The sequence below is a fragment of the Cardiocondyla obscurior genome, linkage group LG21, assembly GCF_019399895.1.
Source record: "Cardiocondyla obscurior isolate alpha-2009 linkage group LG21, Cobs3.1, whole genome shotgun sequence".
Classification (NCBI taxonomy): domain Eukaryota; kingdom Metazoa; phylum Arthropoda; class Insecta; order Hymenoptera; family Formicidae; genus Cardiocondyla; species Cardiocondyla obscurior.
This window is the reverse complement of record NC_091884.1, coordinates 2,791,311-2,806,978: the sequence shown is the minus strand read 5'-3', so window position 1 is coordinate 2,806,978 and position 15,668 is coordinate 2,791,311. Positions and strand designations below refer to the sequence as shown.

General features: G+C 36.8%; 1 pseudogene; it reads left to right on the top strand.

Moving 5' to 3' along the window:
- Positions 1-7,382: 7,382 nt before the first annotated feature.
- On the top strand, positions 7,383-9,376 carry LOC139110678 (uncharacterized; annotated as a pseudogene).
- The last annotated feature ends 6,292 nt before the right edge of the window (positions 9,377-15,668 follow it).

Below are 15,668 nucleotides of genomic sequence, written 5' to 3'. Positions count from 1 at the left end.
TCCATTCGCAAAATACAGAAAAAATTATTAAACCAATAAATTTAAAAGCAAATAAAAACTTAGATATAAAAAGTACATATAGGGATACTAAAGAAGATTTAAAAATTGACAACAGATACGAAATAAACTTTAATGAAATTATAAAAACGAATGAATTCAAAATAGATTTAAATCACTTAGGTAAAGATAAAAAAAAAATGAAAACTTTAATAAATAGTTATAAAAATATTTTTGCCATAGATAAATATGACGTTGGTAAAGTAAAAAGTTATGAAGCATTTATTGACTTACAGATTGATAAATATTGCTCTAAAAGACCATATAGATGTTCCATGAATGACAGAAAAAAAATAGAAGAACAAATATCACAACTTTTAAAACATGGTCTCATTGAAGACTTACATAGCCCTTTCGCGGCTCCAGTCACACTGGCCTTCAAAAAAAAAGAAAATGAAAAGAGCAGGCTATGCGTAGACTTTAGAGAGTTAAATAAGATAATTGTTCCACAGGCTCAGCCATTTCCATTGATAGAAGACCTCATGGTAAAAACAATAAGTGGCAAATACTTTGTTACGTCTCCGATTCCGCGTCTCTTTTTTTCGACGTATATTAAAATTTTAGTTAAGGGGAAGGTAGACCGTAGTCCATTGTAATATAAAAAAAGGGAATTTCAGAGTCTTTCAGAAAATAAATTCAATAGACGTCCACATATTCCGGGACAATTTGTTGCGTGAAAGCATAAAAAAACATGCAACAAATTGCGAACGGGCGCCAACGGATGTCAGACAAAGAATTTGTCTAGACATAACACAAAAAAATCAAAATTTAAGAGCTTATAAATATTTCAACTTTGATAACCTGTCTGTCATAGGAAAAGAAAAATAACTTTTTCTTAAAATTGTAATTGCGTACCGATCCCGAGCTTTAGAAAAACCAAGGGCGCGAGAGACCCGAAATTACCGGAGTATGTGACGCAGGCAAAGGCAATAAAGCCAGGTAACCATATGTCATATGGAAAGTAAGAGTTACCTAACCATCTCTCGATGGAAATGATAGAAAAATTCTGGAAGGCTCGGAAGGGGTAACTCGTTGAAGCGGGGGTGCTTCGTAGGCACATTACTTCCTTAAAACCAATGGATTTCGGGAACTCCTCACCAAAATCTAGAAACTAAGGGCGAAAACTTAAAATAGAGAAGGGATGAAGTGCGAATGCTCAATAATTTTGAGATAGGAAAAGTGGAGGAATAAGCTCTGCAAATGAGAGATTAGAATCTCAGAAAAATGAAAATTCGGGAAGAGTCCTCCCCTTTTCCGAGCTTATAAAATCTTGTGCTCAGGCTGAGCACGCTCTCTTGCATCTCAGCTACAACCGCATAAGTTTACTTAAACCTCACGTGAGTGTCTTGAGTGTGCAAGCCAAGTCGAATCTATCGAAGAAGCAGTTTGAAGATCTCCTAAAAGTAAGTTCTAACGATTTAATATGTATCTGGGCGAAAAAACACGATTCCACTAAATGTATTTATCTTAATTAACTGTTTTCAAGTGTTGTCTGAGAGAAAGAAATGTCCGAGTCGAGGCTCCGCGGTTTTGATTTTGTTCTGATTGTTCCTGTGATCTGTTAAATGTGTGAGAATATCTGCTCCCGAACACCGGCTGAGACATGCTGTCGAAAAACTAGCGATTTTCTGTGGTTAACGCCGCGAAATATTGCTGGAACTTTGGCGACTGTTCTCGGCTAAAGAATCGGCAAGCGGTTCTCGCCAAAGATAGATTATGCGGAATCTTTCATGGGCGGATTGAGACCTTCGGAATTCGTCGGTGACGAATCTCCTTCCCTCCATTGTTATTAAACATTCCAAAAATTCAATTCAGATTTAATTAAAATCAATTAATAATTTTAGTGGAATCTCTCAATAAGAAAACGTTGAAGAAGAGTCGGGCGCGGCGGAATAAGCAGATCAAAAATCTGAGGGAGCTGGTCCGCCGCTTCTTCATACAATATCTTCTCGCGGCGGCACCAAGTGAAGAGGTTTTCGTGTCTCCCACGCGCCACGAGGAGAGACCTTGGTCTCCTCGTCCAGACCCACCGCCACCATCTCCTATCCGCGGCGATCCGGAACCGTTATTCGGCTATTTCCCGGAAGAAGAGGAGTCTGTTACAAATCCTTCCGACGACCGAAATCTTTCATCTCAGTCCACGGAGCCTGGATCGGAATTATTCCGCCCCACGACTCCTTCTTATACTCCGAATTCTTCCCTCGTCTCCGAGCCACGGTTTCCCGGAGATGAGCCAAGAGCCTGCTCCTCTCCTCTTTCACCACCTCCTTTTCCCTTCGAACCTGAGGAAGCCGACTCTCTGGGTGAAGATGACTCAATCTCTCTCCCGGGAGTAGACTTCCCCGATCAACCTCCATCTCCGGTCCCGAGTATAGAGATCCTCGAGGAGCATCCAGAGCCGAGAGAGGTTATAGATCCTCTCCTGGAGCTCCTCCGCAGGGCCTGTACTCCGTGGACAGATCCTGTCCCGGAAAGGGCCTTCTCCATCGGCCCTGACCACTTCGAGCCAGAGGAGATCAGGATTCAGGCAGCTCGGTCTGATCCTGATTCTCATTTTTTCATTTATTATCCCGGGGTGGAATTTCCTTTCCTGGCTCCGATGCGATTAATTGACCTGGTTTTCCCGAGATCCACGGCGAGGGTGGTGGAAATCGAGGAGGTCACTCTAGATTAATAATTACACACATATACACACGCACACCCTTACACTCATGTAAATATTGTAAAATACTCAACGCCGCCATGTTAAAATTGTATCTATTCATTCGCCTACTACCGTTTTCTTATTATTTGATTTGTTCAGTAAAAACTTTCACTTTATTTTTATATTTTAAACGAGCTGTATGAGTTTTCTGAATTGTTTATTTGTCATCTATGTATTATTTTTGATTTTTGTAATTAGAGTCATTTTGTTTTTAATTAAATTGTTAATTTAGTGTTATTAAAATCGTGATTTAATTATTTTATTATTACCCTAAACTATCCTGTCTAAGCGATCAATCACGCCCGGTTCTATCCCAGAGAATAAGGATTCATTTCCTTTCTCTAAAAAGAACCACTTACGCGCTTAATTGAAATCCGAATAATAATCTGCGCGTAAAAACGTGTAGATTCGAATTTCGAATCTCGCATAAATTCGGTGGTACGTCACTTTCCTACCCTACCGGCAACTCCATCCCGAGGAATTCCTTCCAATTAATTAATTAAACAAAATTAATCTTCCTGACGTAACAACTTCATAACACTAAATGTGAACTCCGCTTTTTGGTCTATCCCTTTGAGAGTTGGAAACCGACGAAAAACGGGTTTTATAACCCAAGAAGGCCACTATCAATGGACATGTTTTCCCTTTGGTTTAAAAACCTTACTAGCGATCTTCCAGAGAATCTTAGTAAATATAATAAAAAAATATAATTTGTCAAACTTCTGTGTAAATTACATAGATGATATAATGATCTTCTCAAATACATTTGAGGAACATTTAACCAAATTAAATTACTGCTAGACGCAATTAAAAAAGAGGGATTAAAACTAAAATTTACAAAATGCAAATTTGCAAAAAATGAAGTAAAATATTTAGGCCACTAAATAAAAGATAACACAATCACACCACTGAAAGATAATTTAAAAGCAATAAAAGATTTCAATACACCAAAAAACAGAAAACAGATACGGCAGTTTCTAGGAAAAATAAATTTTGAAAGAAAATATGTACCAAAAATCACACAAATTCTCGAACCTCTACACAACTTGCTAAAAAAAATGTAAAATTCCATTGGTCAAATGACTGCATAACTGCGTTCCAAAATATAAAAGAAATTTTGTGTTCCGGACCACTTCTGGCCATATTCAATCCAAAAGCACATATCTTTATATACACAGACGCAAGCACTAAGGGCATGGAGGCGGAGCTAAAACAACCCCAAGCGAATGGCACAATAAAAACGGTCGCATACTTTTCAAAGAAATTAACTGAAACACAGAAGAGGAAAAAGGCAATTTTCTTAAAACGCCTGGCCATTAAAGAGAGTATAAAGTTCTGGCAATATTGGTTAATCGGGAACTCTTTTACAATATATTCCGATCATAAACCTTTGGAGAACCTAAATGTGAAAAATAGAACAGATGATGAATTAGGAGATATGATACACTATATATCTCAATATAACTGTACTATTAAATATAATTCAGGAAAAAATAATGCAGAAGCAGACTTCCTTAGTCGAAATCCTGTCTTACAACCAAATAAAAATTCAGAGGATGTTTTACAAACGGTAAATAATATAACCATGCAAGAAATAATAGATGACCAAAAATTAAACAAACAAATCACAGAAAATACACGCAATCTTACACTAGAGAATAAACTTTATTACCAAAAATTAAAAAACAGAAAAAAATTGTACTGACAAGGAGAGGTTCCCAAATGCCAACGCAGTTTTTTAATGAGCTTTAGCATGGTAGTAGAGAGGGAAAATATAAGATTACGTGTCGACAATTAGGTGTGGATACGCAATAGTTTTTGAGAAATCAAAGTTTAAAGTTTTCCAAGCGCGTTATGTACAGATGTTACGACGAGTCTTTCAATAGTGTTCGGTTGGTCGTACGGTGAGCGCCTCAGACTCACAGTTCAAAGATTGTGCGTTTACGTCCCGTAATTTTACTTTTCTGAAATTTTTTTTTTTATTTAAATAATTGTATTTTTTTTTAACTTTAAATGATTAATTTTTTATGTATTAAATAATTTAATATTTACATTGTTAATTAAAAAAAAATAAAAAAAAATTTTTTAATTAATAAATTTTCCCTTAATTAATTTTTGTTTCTAAAAATTATTAAATAAAATTTAACCGAAGGTTACATCTTGCTACGACTTTAAACTTGAAATGATAGTCGTTAATAATTGTAATATATCCTAACAGAGGTAAGTAATATGAGTAATAAAACATGATGATAAGCGCGTAAGAATAAACAATGTTAGAGGTAAGCGATATGTGTGACAATGACATATGAAGACAACAAATAATGTGGAGTATCATATAAATCATACAAATAGATATATTAATTCGCATAATAAAACTTATAAATTTATTTAGGCTAGATTAATTGTTACAATTATTTGTGTGGTATTCATTATAAAAACAATTAAAACATAAAAATTGACGACAATGAGAACATTGAATAAATGCTAGTTCGTTTTCTTTATCATCTTCACAATCAATACATCTTTTCTTCTTGAATTCCTCAGGGAATGCAACAGCGTTGACATTAATGAAAAACACTTTCGTGTCATGGAGTTTGGCAGCATACCAAGCATATCTAATGCAGAAATATAATTATAGTTTAATAAAATATATTTTTAGATTTTTATTACAGATAAAAATGTATTGTCAAAGAACTTGTACATTTACCTTAACATTTTTTCGTATAGTGGAGACTATAATTGATGGTGAATAATTGAATGGATTTTAATCATATCCTCTCGAGAATTAATTGCCATGTTATGCTGTAAAAGATACGGAGCATTCTGTATGCGTCTAATATAATTTTTAATTTGTCGATAAAAATAGACGTCACACGGCTGACAAAACGGTGTACATTTTGGCGGTATTATGGATAAAGTACACGTTGGCAGTCCATCTTTATCCGTAAATTTGCTCTGATGTAAGGTGAAAGATGTTTGTCTACTCCATGAATCAATTATATATAAAAATGGTTTATTTTTAACATATGGCTGAATAATGTTATCCAAAAATAGTTCATATGTGTCACTAAGTAACAAAAACGTTTGGATATTTAATTTTCCACTGATCAATTTGTTCTTGTATTTATGGACCAAATTTTTCGGAAACTTCTTGTAGGCAGATGAAAATCTTTGATAATAATTTTCCTGATAATGTGATAGCGTATTGTGCTGTATAAGAATGTGAGAGCTTGTTTAGTTGCCCAACAGCAATTTCAGTTATTTTTTCATTTTTATGCGATAAAGTGCGATGACTGGTGATCTTATATTCGCATCCAGTTTGATCGGTATTTATTACGTAATCCGGATTAAAATTTAAAATTATACTGCTTGTTTGCTGTTGATATTTTGCTGCTGTTTCTATTAATTCTTCAAACGTTCTCCTATCTTTTTGACTGACATATTTTGTCACTCGTCGTTGCGATATATTATGGGTTTTCTTAAAATGTTTTAAACAACTATCAGATGCATTGAATTTGAAATTACCATCTAAGAATTGAAATGCAACAGCCATCGCCCATTGTTTTAGCATCCGTGTTGTCACAAGTCCTCTTTGATCTCTTGCTTCAATAAATCGATCATACACGTTATTATTAATAGCTTAAAGCTTATCATATCGTGTACCACCTTTCTCAATATCAATTTTCCATCTGGCTAATTGTGACTTATCTTTCAACAATCGAGTTGATTTCGACCATAGCGATTTAATCGACCATTCTGGGTGTAGTTCCGCAAGTACAGCTTTAATTTTTAATCCAAATGGAATTTTATTCTGCTTATTTTCTTCAAATTGATCAGTGTCGCTGTCTGAAGATAATTTTTCCATTCTTTTTCTCTGTTTTTGTATATATTTCTCTGGGATTTCTAACACTTCTTCTTCAGAAAAAAACATAGTATTACACATATCCATAAAACAATTAAGTAATTCTTTCCCAATAAGTGTGGATCGCTTGCTAATCGTGGCGCTCATTGTGTTGGTTATACAATTTGCTTCGATTAAAAGATTTTTGCAATAAAATAATGCATCAGCTAATTCTTGCTGTTGTTCCTTGCAAGCTGACAATGAATGGCTCATATTAAACTCTTCATCTATAAATAAAGAACTTTCTGGCACTTGAGAACAACTTGGCTCACAATCAGCTTCTATCGTAGAAAATTTTTATTGAAAAAATTCTTAAACGAATAGAAAAACCGTCTGTACAGCAGCACGTAAAGAACCCGTCTGTTCGTTACTTGGTTCTTATGTCTTTATATGTCATTGTCATACATATCGCTTACCTCTAACATTTATTCTTACACGCTTATTATCATGTTTTATTACTCATATTACTTACCTCTGTTAGGATATATTACAATTATTAACGGCTATCATTTTAAGTTTAAAATCGTAGCAAGATGTAACCTTGGGTTAAATTTTTTTTAATAATTTTTAGAAACAAAAATTAATTAAGAGAAAATTTATTAATTAAAAAATGTTTTTTTATTTTTCTTTCATTAACAATGTAAATATTAAATTATTTAATACATAAAAAAATAATCATTTAAAGTTAAAAAAAAATACAATTATTTAAATAAAAAACAAAATTTCAAAAAAGTAAAATTACGGGACGTGAATGCACAATCTTTGAACTGTGAGTCTGAGGCGCTCACCGTTCGACCAACCGAACACTATTGAAAGACTCGTCGTAACATCTGTACATAACGCGCTTGGAAAATTTTAAACTTTGATTTCTCAAAAACTATTGCGTATCTACAGCTAATCGTCGACGCGTAATCTTATATTTTTCCTCTCTACTACCATGCCAAAGCTCATTAAAAAACTGCGTTGGCACTTGGAAACCTCTCCTTGTAAGTGAAGAATACAGCAAAACATTCATAAAACGCGTCCATGAAAAATACTGTTATACTGGAATTAACCAAACTTCACTTAAAATAAAACCATTTTATACTACTCCTAATTTGTTCAGAAACATACAACATATATGTGAAAATTGCGAAACTTGTGTTAAGAACAAAACAAGACTAAACAGAAGATACGGACTTATGTCGCACTTCGGACCAGCGGAGAGACCTTTCCAAATAATGTCCATAGATACCATCGGTGAATTTAGTGGACAAAGATCGACGAAGAGATATTTACATCTATTAGAGGACCACTTCACTAGATACGCTTACATTTTATGTTCAAAAAATCAATCCGCATCTGATTGTATAAAATTAATTAAAAAAATTTTAGAGGAAGAGAAAATAGAAATAATACTCTCAGACCAATACCCTGGAATAAATTCTAAAGAACTTAAAAACTATCTTAAAACAAAAAACATACAAATGATTTTTACAGCCGTCGACGTGCCGTTTTCAAACGGGCTGAACGAAAGATTAAATCAAACATTGGTAAACAAAATTAGATATACGTTAAATAAAAACAAAAAAAATCATGGACCACAATAGCAGAAGAATGCAGAAGAAGATATAACGAAACAGACCACTCCGTTACAGGCTTTTCACCCGAATATCTGCTCGATGGCACATCCACAGATCCGCTTCCAGCAGAATTAACACAAGATACCAAGAAAAATTTAAAAGAAGACAGACACTTTGCGCTACTTCAAACTCGTAAATCACACAAATACAACAAATCTTTGTATGATAAAAATAGAATAGATCATAAATTCAAAGAAGGTGACAAAGTATACGTGGAAAATAAAAACAAGCTTAACAGAAGGAAAATGGATGAGATTAGAGTCGGTCCCTTTACAATTAACAAAAAAATATCGGACTTTATCTTTCAGATAAAAACAAATGACAAAAGCAATTCAATGAGTTTATATCATATCACAAAGCTCATTCTCGTTGACTAATGATTACCCCATTAATTGTTGGGAAAATTAATTCTCTGAGGGGCGGAGATGTAAGCTTTGTGCGCATGACCCGGGCCTCCAAGTCCTGTGTATTGTAATTAGGTAGTAGTTTAAGAAAGACAGTCCCGTGTATTGTAATTATTAGGTAGTACTTTGAGATTTATTATTATCCGTGCTTTGTCTCGGGAGAGCAGTTCAGCTCTGACTTTTATAATTGATAAAAGGTGTTAAAATAAAACTAACAGTATAGAACTTTGTTCACTTTAATAGTAATCCAGAGTTGTGAATCTTTGAAATCCGTGAAGCAATAACTTTGATAGTTGATTCTCTTATTTCTAGGTTACTCTTTGTTTACTTTGTACATATTGTAGTTAGGTAATTAAATTAATAAAACTCTTATTTCTAGACGAATCTAATCGGGTTGCTTCGACTGATTTCTTTCCACCCATCACAAATATATTCCTTCTCTTTGAATATCTGGCATTTGTATTTATTAATCATACCAGCCTGTACACCTGGAGTTTCTGGCGAGTCACTCTAGACGTGTGTGGTTTGGCGTTGTCCTGATGGAAAACTACTCCTTTTCTATTGGCCAATTCTGGTCGCTTCTGGTCAATTGCTAGTTTCAAACGGTCCAATTGTTGACAATAATGTTCGAATTTAATGTTTGGCCATATGGAAGCAGCTCATAATAAATTATGCCCTTCCAGTCTCACCAAACACATAACAAAACCTTCTTAGCTGTCAATCCTGGTTTGGCCGTCGTTTGAGCCACCTCTTCGCGCATTGACCATGATCGTTTTCGCACATTTTTATACGTAATCGATTTCTCATCCCCAGTCACCATCCGTTTTAGAAATGGCTCGATTTCGTTCCGTTTTGTCAAGAATTCGCAGATGGAAATTCGATCCATCAGGTTTTTTTCCGTCAATGAGTGTGGCACCCAAACATCAAGCTTTTTCCGGAATCCAGCTTTATGTAAATGATTTAATACTGTTTTATGATCGATCTTCAGTTCTTCAGCGATGCTGCGACTGCTAATATAACGATCTACTTCGATCATTTCTATAATTTTATCCCTGTTTTCGATGAAACGGGCCTTCCTATGCAAGGTGCGTCTTTAAGGGGTAACATTTACTAGGAAATTTTTTTTTGGCCATTTTTTTTATTGCCTTAAATGATGTATTGAAGTATCAAGAATGATGTCTAAAAAGAATTATTGCTCTAATAATTTTCTAAGTCCTCTAAAAAATCGATTTTCTTTAGCGCCGCGCGCCGCTCCAAGCGTGCTAAATCGACAAAATTGATTTTGAAGTACGTTTCACCTTTGAACTCGTTACCGGTAGTGTGTTATAGCAAATTTTTTTTAAGAAGACGTACAGATGTCACTGCTTGAGATTTAATGTGGGGAATAATTAAGCAGGTTTCGAATTTTTACCTGCGTACCCACTTTTTTGTTTGTATTCGAGACGCACGCATCTCGCATCTTGTCTTCAAAAGGACAGTAACCGTCGTTTGGATCAGTAGTGAAAGCAAATTTTGTGATCATGTGTGATAAAGTTTATGCAGGCCATAAAGGAACCAAACGGAAAACTACGTTTACAAGTCGGATTTTTGCCTGGAATCTGACTCGCGACGCATTTAGCTATCTGAGCGCTGAACATCAGATGCCGCCAGAGCCGCGCTCCGTGACTCAAAATCGGCCAGGAAAAATTTTGAGAGGGAAGAAATCGACATTGAAGGGCAGTTATATGGTCCTGGGATTGCGGAATAAAGGTAAAAAAATCAGGAAGTCTATATCTTAAAAATTTCATGTCGAAAACACATTGTCAAACTTTAAATGCGTTTTTCTCGAAATCACAATTTTAAGTGCGGCTAGTAGAACTCGAGTAATTTTTTGTCCGATTGACTTCAAATTTTAACTGTAGCTTCTTCGATACATTATCTAGTGAAGTACACATGATTTTTAAGATCGATAAACAACTATGATTTTTATAAACAAATAAAGACCGACTTTTTAGTCGAAAAATTTAATCATTCTTCAAAATTCTACCAAATTTACAAAAATTATTATTTCTTAATATTCATGTGTATTTTACTAGATACACTCTTCTAGATTATAAAACAATTTCATTTTGTTGTAGGTGCATTTGTTCCAGAGTTCTACTGCTAGCCGCAGGAGGCGTCCAAAAAAACCGACCCTTCTTCTGGGGACTGCCAGGCCGCCATTTTGTTTTTGTCAAAAATAAAAAAAATGTTTACATCTAGAGATATATTTATTAGACCTGCAAAATCCTGCATTGATCCATTCATAAATAAAGTCAGAAAAAAATCACAAAAACAGCCTATGATTTTGGCCTTTCTACTAGATGTTACCCCTTAACGTCGAAATTACCGCAACGGAATCGACGAAACCAAAATTGCGCGTAATTAGCTGTTACAGTATCAGGACCGTAAACTTCATTTAAACTTTTAGCCGCCTGGCTCGCGTTTTCGCCTTTATCAAAAAACAATTGTAAAATATAGCAAATTTTCTCTTTATTGGCGTCAATCTTTCTCACGCTATAAATCACAACAAAGTCGACTAATCACAAAACTCTTGAAGAACTTTTCTTTAGTACGGAATGCCATTTCTAAAAAGTATAAACATAAAGCTAGGCGATTAATACATTACACGATATATGTCACTAAAGCCATCTAGTGAAAAAATAATGGATTACTTTTTCCCCAACCTAATATACAGGGTGTCCCGCACCATGTGTCAATCCTTCGAGGGATCAGTAGATATCGCGAATACAAATTAAAAATTCCAGTGCCATTTCACAAAATTAGCACTAATAACTGAGAAAAAAAATTATAGAAATTTAAGTACGCGAGCGAATACGACCGCGCCGCTAGAACCGGGTGACGCCTGAGAAGTAAAGACCCAACCCACTCGATTACGGATTGGAAAACGAGCGAGCGACAAGATGTGACAAAGCGCGAGCGACACAATGCGACAATACGTTAGGCGAGGCGAGTAACCACGCGCGAGCGAGATGAGGCAACAATTCGCGAGCGAGGCGAGGCGATGACGCTTAAGGCGATCCGAGTAACAACGCGCGTGCGAAACGAGGCAACAATGCTCGAGCGACACAATGCGACAATACGTTAGGCGAAACGAGTGACCACGTGCGAGCGAGACGAAGCAACAATACGCGAGCTAGGCGAGGCGATGACGCGCAAGGCAATCCGAGTAACAACGCGCGTGCGAGACGAGGCGACAATGCGCGCGTGAGGCGAGCCAACGATGTGCGACGAAGCGAGGCGAACAACGAAGCGCGAGCGAGAGGAGATACCAATGTTAACGATACGAGTAAAGTTACCAATTTAAAATTAAACAATTACACGGCGTAAATATGACTATCTTTTCCTCACCACCTATCGAGGTAGATATTAAGGGGACCGGAAAGTAATGTCGTTTTTGCGCATACCTATAGTCATTTGTTATTTATTAGGTCATTGCCTACTTCACTGTCGTGCCTAAAACATTTTAAGGTTAGAGTGACCTCTTTATTTAAAAGTAATTAAATCAAAAACTTTTTTTTGTAATTTATAGTGAAATGGCGAGCCCAATACCCGAAGAAGAACATATCCGGCATTGTATGCTTTTTGAATTTCGCAAAGGTAGTAACGCAACTGTTGCTACCAGAAACATTTGCGATGTTTATCCAAATGTATTAAACGTTCGTAAATGTCAAAGGTGGTTCTCCAAGTTCAAATCTGGTAATTTTTTTTTTTTTTTTAACAGAAAAGGCGTTATTCTGCATCAAGATAATGCAAGACCACACTGCGCAAAACAAACCTTAAAAAAAATTAATGAGTTAGGTTGGAAAATACTGCCTCACCCACCATACTCGCCCGATCTTGCGCCATCGGATTTTCATCTATTCCGATCATTACAGCAATTTCTAAGTGAAAAAAAATTTGAAAATTTAGATGTGCAAAATGCCATCTCGAGTTATTTTACTCAAAAACCGATTAGTTTTTATCAATCCGGGATTGAAAATTTAAGAAGTAGATGGCAAAAAGTTATTGAAAATGAGGGTAATTATATAATAAATTGAAAATAAATACATGTTAAAAATTAATTTGTTTAAATTTAATTTAAAAAAAACGACAATACTTTCCGGTCCCGCTAATAGTACGGCGCGTTTTTTTTAGTGTGTTGCACCGTGAAGGTGCCGTGGGGTCCGTTCTCCGAAGAGTGTAGACGGGGCTTAGTTGAATAAAGATATGTTCCGTTAAGTTGTTGTAACTCTTTATTTTCCCTTGTTCGATTTACAGTCTTCGATGCCACGCGTATCTTCTAATTCAAATTCTTAATTGCGACTGCCTGTCCGGGCCGCGGCTGCCCCTATATATGCCCTGCTGTTGCTATGTCAAAAATCATAGCAATCAGCAGAATCGCGGGTGGCAACCGCGACTGTCCTCGGAATGTCGCGTCCCGGCCGGAAATGCCGGGTTACCTTGATCGGCGGTATTCTGCCGATCAAGCTAAATAGTCGCGCGCGTGCGACATTTCAGCGTTATTCCCGAGCTTCTGTTGCCAAGGGCTCGGGATATAACAAGTGGTTTCCCCATCACTGGAATTGGAGTAATTTGAATCCAGTTTGGCGGACCTGGAAACATTCCTGAAAATAAATAGCACATCCCCCATTCTTATAGGGGGAGATTTTAATGCAAAGTCACCTGATTGGGGAAGTCAGAGTTGGAACGCAAGGAAACATGCAACTTCGGAATGGGCGAATGTACTGGGGCTTTTGTTATTTAACCATGACAACACTAGCACATTTGTTGCTTGGAGAGGCGAATCCATAGTAGACCTTACATGGATCAACAATACAGCACGAAACTTAATATTCGATTGGAATGTGCGGGAAGATATGGAATCTCTCTCAGATCATAGGTACATTATGTTATATCCCGAGCCCTTGGCAACAGAAACTGGGGAATAACGTTGGAATGTCGCACGCGTACAACCATTTAGCTTGATCGGTAGAATACCGCCGATCAAGGTAACCCGGCATTTCCGGCCGGGATGCGACATTTCGAGGACAGTCGCGGTTGCGACCCGCGATTCTACTGATTGCTATGATTTTTGACATAGCAACAGCAGGCATATATAGGGGCAACCGCGGCCGGACGGGCAGTCGCAATTAAAAGTCCGAATTAGATTAAACACGTGGCGTCGAAAACTGTAAAACAATCAAGGGAAAATAAAGTGGTACAGCAATTTTAACGAGAGGATCTTTATTAAAGAAAAAACCCGTCTACATTTTCCGGAGAACGGACTTCACAGCACCTTCTCGGTGCAACAATTACCATGAAATTAAGATCGTCACGAAGCGTCAATATCCTCGTAAAAGTCGTGGAAACTCGACGCTGGACGATAAACCGACTGGACAAAGACATTTTTTTAGCGGCTTTGGAATCTGCCACATGGCCCAAAGACTCTCTAAAAGGATCAACGGAAGAAAACATTAAACACCTTACGTTCATTATTTCTAAAGCGTGCGGAATGGCCATGCCCAAATGCAGAAATCATAAACTCTCTGTAGCATATTAGTAGAATGATAATATTGCCGATCTCCGAAGAAAATGCGTTGCTGCTCATAGAGCATTCACTCGATGTCGCCGACGTAAACAAATCCACGCAATCTGAAATTGATCTCGCGTATCATGATTATCGTGAGACACGCCGCATACTTCGTATTGCCATAACAGCTGCTAAAACTGCCTCTTGGGCAAATTTGATAAAAACATTAGACTGCGACCCTTGGGGCAGACCGTATAAAATTATATGCGGAAAGTTTAGACAAAAAATCCCAGCACCTACGACAACACTGGATCAGTCTACAGTAAATAATATTGTTATGACACTGTTCCCAAGAGATACCACGCAGGCGGTAATACTACCACCGCTTGCGGACATCGACTTAGATGATAATGAAGAGGATCCTGTAATTACACCAGAAGAAATAGTATCTGCAATACACAAAATAAAGGCAAACAAGGCTCCCGGACCGGATAATATTCCTGGTAAAGTGATTTCTCTAGTTGGAGATATCCTATTGCCAAGACTATGTAGAATATTTAAAAAACTTTTAAGAGAAGATAAATTCCCGGAGAAATAGAAAACAGCCAACCTTGTTTTGATTCCAAAACCAAGCAAGGAACCAGAACTACCTAATTCATATAAACCGATATATCTAATAAACGAAATTGGGAAGCTTTTTGAGCGAGTCAGTAACAACAGAATAACGGATTGGATATCCAAGGAAGAGCATCAACTGCATATAAATCAATTTGGATTTAGACAGAGACATTCAACAATTAATGCAGTAGAGGCAGTGAGGGAATACACTTTAGTAGCACAATACAAAGACGAAACAACCTTGGCGGCTTCGTTGGACATAGCTAATGCATTCAACAGCCTGCCATGGCCGGTTATTATAAAAACCCTGTACCAGTTGCAGGTGCCTCGATATCTGATTACAATAATCCAGAATTATCTTAATCTACGCACGTTGATATACATCAATAGTAATGGAGACAACTAGTAAGCAAATAGAGCGGGGTGTTCCTCAGGGCTCAGTGTTGGGTCCCACTCTGTGGATTATTGCATTTGATGCCATACTAAGAACTCCACTACCTACTGACAGCTCTGTCGTATGCTACACAGATGATACTACTATTCTTACATCGGGACAAACATGGCTGGAAACAACCCGCATGGCGGAACTGGCCATTCATGCGGTCTTGAAGACTATTTCGACCATGGGACTGGATGTGGCTACACAAAAAATGGATCATTACCAGCGGGTGCAACAGCTTCTTCCTCGGGATGAAGTACAGCGCACTATATTCTGCGAAGGTATTTATTCTTTCTCTTACGTATATTTTCAAAGCACGCTTTGATTGTAAAATAATAATTAAAAAATACGTGTAGGATTCTTGGCACATTG